The 6,780-nt window shown below is 32.9% G+C and overlaps 1 long non-coding RNA gene across 1 annotated transcript; it reads left to right on the forward strand.

Moving 5' to 3' along the window:
* The first annotated feature begins 1,645 nt into the window (after nucleotides 1–1,645).
* On the forward strand, nucleotides 1,646–5,396 carry LOC146920768 (uncharacterized). The gene is made up of 5 exons (XR_015011904.1): nucleotides 1,646–1,852; nucleotides 1,971–2,050; nucleotides 2,151–2,216; nucleotides 4,060–4,174; nucleotides 5,136–5,396. It is a non-coding gene; the product is annotated as an uncharacterized LOC146920768 (long non-coding RNA).
* The last annotated feature ends 1,384 nt before the right edge of the window (nucleotides 5,397–6,780 follow it).

Consider the following 6,780-nt stretch of genomic DNA (forward strand, 5'->3'; position numbering starts at 1 on the left):
CTAGTAAAGTTAATTTGTAATTTAATTTAATATTTAAATAATTAAATATGAAAAATAATTGAATGTAACTTCTAAAAAAAAGTGATTGGATGTTATAAATCATACCAAGAAAACATTAGAATATTGAAATATTCAACTTAAAAAAAATAATTTTGGATCTTTTCGGTGCTTATAATTAACTAAGTTTTTTTTTGTCTTCGTGAGCTTAACTCAGTTGGCAGGAACAATGCATAATATATGTAAGGTCCGTTCAAACCTCTGTCACCACACAAAAAAAAAATTAACTAAGTTTTTCTTTTGATAATATATAATTAACCAAGCAGACAGGAGCCATTAGAGCTAATGGGAATATAATTATTTTATCCAAATTTTCAAAAGATTGTGTGATATAAAATATTTATATCTAAAGATACAAGATGACTCGATAAAATAAATACAAGATGACTCAAATGCAAAAGAGTTAATTATTTTAGTGATAACATTTATCAAGCAATGTACTCGAAAATATCAACGAAATCCTCTTTTGAGTTTTGAATCTAAACTTTTTGTGCACTCTTTTTCTTTCTTCCAAAGCAAGTAATAAAAAAAACACACACACTTTTACTTTTTCCCTGTATCCTGGATCGATAGGGACATCTGTGAATGCGGTTAGCGACGGTGAGATAGAGCACATCTACAAATTAATTAATGGTTTAATTTGTTTGGATGAAGAAACAATTGTAAGGAAAAAAATTTAACCTTTATCTTCTCTTTGATTGAGTATACAATAACATCAAAGAAATATGCATTTTTAAAAATGACATAAATTTGGTGGCCTAGCCACTCATATAAAAAAAATAACATAAATTCTCTTCATATAAAAATGAATTGAAGGGCATTGCAAATAGAAGCTAATACTGAGTGAATCCAATGATGGAAGAGATCAAGAAATGAAAAAAAAAATGCATGGAATTTTGAGCATTCTTGCCAGAGGGGGAACAAATGTAATTTTTTCGTGGGTTCTATGTATAGATTTTGATCTCTCCTTTTGCCTTCTTGAAATTCAAACCACAAAGACATGTAAAAGTTCCTTCCTTCAACTTTCCTCTATTTCATTTTAGCTCAAACAAACAATACAAGCGAGTCAAATCTTATTCTTAGCTTGTCCAATATATTTCGGAGAGCGGAAAGTATAAATTAAATATTAAAATTGAAATTCAAAAAATTTATATATAATTTTATCATATATTAAAAATATAACATCAACACAAAACAAGAATAGAACAGGTAAAATAAGAGATGAACGTGCACTACAAGAAAACATGATTTTAGACTCCAAATTTAGCGTCGGCCCCCAACACCGACGCTAATAGCCTCCACTTAGAGTCGGTGTGGTGCACTCTACATCAATTATGATTTTTCTTTTTTTTTTTTAAATGTTAGAGTCGGCTTGGCCCAGGCTATAAGTTGGGGGACCCACTTGTGACTTTTAGAACAAAGTTAGAGTTGTCCTATCCGACTCTATATTTTTTATTGACAAAAAATATAACTTAAAATTATTTATTAACTCATTTTTTCCTCACAATTACTCAACAAATAAATAAATAAATCACTTATCAAAAAATCTCCACCCCTCGTTTAGAAGCCCTATCGCTACTCACTTCATTTCATTCATTCACCAGAATAACAAGAACATCATGAATCATTCACCAGAAACCCTTCATCTTTCGTGACCCTTCCTCTAACCCTTGACCCAGCAACTTTTATTCATTCATTTGGTCCCTCCTCTCCTTCGATCGAGAATCTGTTCCTCTCATCACGTTCTTCTTCTTTTTCTTCAATCTTGCACGACGGCTTCTTCTTCTGTGAGTTTGTGAGTTCTCATCTCTAACAATTGTCTTATTTCAATTTCCTTATTATATGATTTATAGTAGATCATCAATTTTATTGATTATAGTGGAATCTGTTCCATTTATCACTCATTCACCCAGAATATGTTCAATCGCAAGCATTCCGCTTTCTCGTTCATTCCAATTTTGCGTTCCTCTATCCCTTTCAGAAAGTCTCTTATGTAAATCTCTTTCAAATCCCTCTTTCTTCATTTATAACCCTAACTTTGCAATTCCTTTTGTATTTAACTCAAAATTTGAAATTCATGTTTGTTTTTGCAGCATCAATATAGAAAAAGGGTTGGGGCAATTACCAATCTCCTTATTTTTCATCTTATAACAACAAAGGTATGTGCCCTTTGACAAATTATGATTTTTTTTATAATTTCTTAATCACTGCTTGTTATAGCGTATTGAGAGTTCCTGTTATGTTGTTTTGTTATTGGGTATTGAGATTGATGATGAAGTTACAAACTTTAACTAAAATATGGAAGAATTTTTTTTTAAATTTAAGGTTTTTTGAATGGAAAATGTAACTCTCAAATCTGAATTATGAAGTTTTTCTAATGTGATGTCGAGTTTGGTGTTGTTATTTACTTTACTTATGTTGAATGGGAAAAACAACTCTAAAATCTGAATTATGAATTTTTCTATTACATATGCAATTGAAGACTATAATTCAGCTTTTAACGTGCATAATTCATGTCTTTTTGGAAGGGATATGCCTACTGTCATGCCTTTTGCTGTGTTTAAGTTGAGCTTTTTGTGCTTTTTGACCATGGGAATCCTTTTGTGGTATTGGGATTTTGGTTGATTTTTTGGTTGTGTTCTGCTTGTGGCTGTTGTATGGTTTGTGCGCCTAGCTGTTTTGGTTGTTTGATAGTATGGGTGGTCTGTTTTTTGTGCTGCCGTGCGAGATATTTTATGTCCATGTGGTTAGCATTAGTTCCGGGCAGCTGGTGTTTTTTCTTTTGATGCAAAGGCTTTAGTGATTGTGTTGGTTGTAGTTTGATTTTTGGTGTTTAATTGTGGCAGTGGGGTGTAACCTTTGTTGGGTTCGCTTTTTTGGTTTTTATTTTCTTAGTTGGGGTTCGGGTGATCCGCTTGTATACGGAGCCCTTGTATCTTAGTTTTTTTGTCTATTTTTTTACTGAGCTCTCACTTCTTGTGCAGGTTGTATTTAGTGTACCCAATAACAAAAAGACGTGTTTTAAAATATCTAGTGTAATTTGACCCAAAATTTATATATCTTGAGATGGTTTTAAAAAGTATGAAGTTATTGAGGGCTTTTGGGCTTGTGTATGTGATTTTGGGTTCGGTTGATGGAGGGGTTTTAAGGGATGTTGGTTGGGTCTGTGTGTGGGGATTGTCTCAGGTAGGTTTTTTTTTTTATGTGGCTTTTGTGGGTTCGAACTTTGGGTGTTTTTCTTTTGTATCTGCGCTAGTAGTTTTGATTCTCTATTGTTCCCGCTGCTTGTGCGTGTTTTGCTTTTAGCTTGGATTTTGTTCATCAACATTGTTGTTTCAGTGTAGTTTCTTGTGTTTCTGAATTTTTTTTTAATACTTGATCTATTCCTGAAAGTGTAGTTTCTTTGTTTTATATGTAAAGGATGTTTGAAGAACTTATTTGATGTATGGAATAATAATTATATTAGATTGGGAACCTAGTAGCTACTAATTAATTCTCAGATCAACATTGCATTACTTTTGAACCATATATTTTTTTTTCAAGCATATTAAAAAGGAGTCTTTGTTATTTTCATTTTTTAATTATTCATGACTGCGCCATACGAATGCAGTTTTATAAACCTATCTATTGTTGGGGTCAACTCACCACCAAGCCGTCTTATTTCATTCGTATCAATAAAGCACCCTATTTTCATTCGTATCAATAAAGCACCCTATTTTCCTTAATTACCATATGTTTCATCTTCTTCCTTTTTTTTTTTGATAAGTTTTCAACTTGTTCCTTGGTTTTTTTTTTTTTTGAGGGAAACTTCTTCCTTGGTTGTTTACTATTAATTCGTTGGTAGGATCTGTTGGTTCCTATCGTATAGTGAATTTCATTAAGCTTTCTATATACAGGTGATACTCAAAATTTTCTATATGCCCAAACATAATGGATAGACTGTTTCTTAAATTTCCGTTCCTTGATCCCTCAATACTAACCACACCTTATATATCATGACAGGTTTAATCTTAGCACTACTTGTTGTGAAGTAGATCCACATTTAAACGTTGTTCTTACTGCTTGTATCACCGTGTTTGTGGGCTATTACCGATCTGTCAAACCAACCCCACCAACTGTAAGTAATATTCATGCTTATTCTTTTATTTATATATTGCACTTTATTTGTCTTAAGATTTATTCGATCACATTCTATTTAATTATGCAACTGACAATGTCCAATGAGCATGTTATTCGGTTTCCCTTTGTTGAGAGTGCAATGCTATTATCACTTTTGCTAAGAGTTTCTATATGCACTAATTAATTTTCCATATTTTGCCAAGACTTTCACACCCTAACATCTCTAGGAATCAACTATTTTGGTTAAAATTTAATTTTTATGTATGAAATATCACTTCATTTTTATCTCTGTGCTCCATATTTAGATAGACCTTTAAGAGGTTAATTAATATGTTTGATTTGTTGGGGGTAGTACCTCATTTTTTTTTATACGCTTGTTGGTTCTTTTGTTAACTTATTGGTAACAAATGTTTAATGGCTTCTCTCTATTTTAGATGATCATTTTTTTTTCTCCTGAACTTTATACTTCATTGCATCTATAAGACCCTATTTCGTTGTAACGAAATTATTGCTAGCTGATAATAGTTGTTGCCATGGATGAAACTATGCTTCAAGTTAGTCAATAAGTTGGGCGTAGATTATGTTATTGACTCTTATCTGTGTTCGAAAAGACAGAAAACATGAAGGATTCTTTGTTTTTTAGGCTTTTTTCATAGTAAAAGATAGACTTTGTTATTATGGTGAGTGAAAAATACTTAGCGGTTCATCAAAATCTCTCTTGAAAATTGCAATTTATTCTTAAGTTGGTGTTAGAGTTTGATACATATTGTGTTTGGTTGGATAAGTAACTAGGTGAAAAATACTTAGCGATTCACAACTTGGTGTTTGGTTGGATAAAGACTAAAATTGTGACAAATTAATGCTAGTGGTCCCTGGCTTTAATATTGGAGCCTAATCTCGTGCCTTACTAATATTTATTCACTAAGCATAATTGAACTTTTTGTTTCACATCTTTTCAGCTATGGAGAATTGTTCAACTCTCGGAAGATGCAGTGCCTCCTATCCTCCTTCACATCCTCATTATTATGATGATTTGGATGACCAATCATGTAGTCGTTGCATTGTTGTTTATATAGTTTCAGACGAATTTGTAGTATTAGAATGGTCTTGTAGTCGCAACTTTGTTATTTTTTAGTTTTTGCCTTTAAATTGTAGTATTGGAACGACGGTTATTTTGAACTTGTTTGTTATGCTAATGCATTATGACTTTTTGTGGTTAATTTGATGTGTTGGTCTTGTTTCTTAGAATGATTAAAGGGGCAATAATTAAAGGTTGAACGATTAATTTGATGCAGGACCAGGGGCAATAAATAAAGGTTTAATGATTATTATTCCTAATGTTTATTTTAGCGTCGATGTAGCCGCCTCTAATAGATTCAGTTGACAATTTTATGTTGACTTTAGAGTCGGATATTCTGACTCTATGCTATTCAGATTGTTTAATCTTCTCTAGAAATTAGAGTCGGCTAACCCGACGCTATACGATTATGTTGACTTTTATATGGTGCCCTATATAGCGTCGGTTATTAGTAGAGTCAGATTTTAACTCGGTTGGACCGACTCTAAAGTAGCCTCGGATGGTTGGGAGCCGACTCCATCCGGTAGCTTCGATATTTTTAGCCTGCCCCCGACATCGACGCTAATCCGACGCTAAATCACTATTAGCGTCAGTTTTAGCCCTATTAGAGTGGGTTTGTGGCCGACGCTAAAACACAGTTTTCTTGTAGTGGTGTGTGTAGCTTGTGCCACAAACATGAAGAATTGTTCGGACGAAAGGAATAGAAATTAGAATTTTCTCAACAATTCTTTTGTCGAGAATATTATCCCCGCAAGTTTGTCCAATATAAAAGTTTAATGACACGTCTTAGAGTGAAAGAGTTTAATGACACGTCTGAAAGAGTCTAATGACAAGTCTCAAGATTTATGGCAACAATTCTTCGTATCCAAAGAGATTGTCCTTTCATCCGAACGTTTTCATCAACACTTATTTTTTGAATGTCATTTTGCTGGTCAACTTGGGTACTGGATTACTATCATTTCTAACATGCAGGTGGACACAGTGTGAATACTATGATTGAAACATGGTTTTTTGAATGTTATAAATCTTGGTCACTACAATGTAAAGTGGTTATCACTAGAACCACTATTAATGTGATCAACACAATATGGTATTGCAGAAATAGACAAATATTTGATGGTGTCAATATTAATTGGTGTACCGTTGCTAATTTAGTGTGTTCTAACAATTTCCTTACTAGCGAGATCATATACCTAGGCGCACTATTACTTTGACATGGAGAAATTTGTGTTTTTAAAAGCTTTTATTGTCTAGATCCATGCACCTATTGTTCCTTGCATTAAGGATGTATTGTGTGGCAGCCCCGTCCTTAACTAGGCTAGGCTTTAATATAAATGATAATGTTAAGGATTTTCCAAGCCCTGCAATTTGTGCAGGAATTTTCAGGGATAAAAATGCTATATTTTAGGTGGATTTGTTGTCAACTGCACATCACTACTTCTTTTCAGGGTGATCATTATGGAATAATAAACACCATTGTTCCTTGACACCTAAGGAATAGATGCTTGAATTGTATGAAGTTAATA

The sequence above is a fragment of the Medicago sativa genome, chromosome 5, assembly GCF_051527215.1.
Source record: "Medicago sativa cultivar Bolivia chromosome 5, Bolivia_mono, whole genome shotgun sequence".
NCBI lineage: Eukaryota > Viridiplantae > Streptophyta > Magnoliopsida > Fabales > Fabaceae > Medicago > Medicago sativa.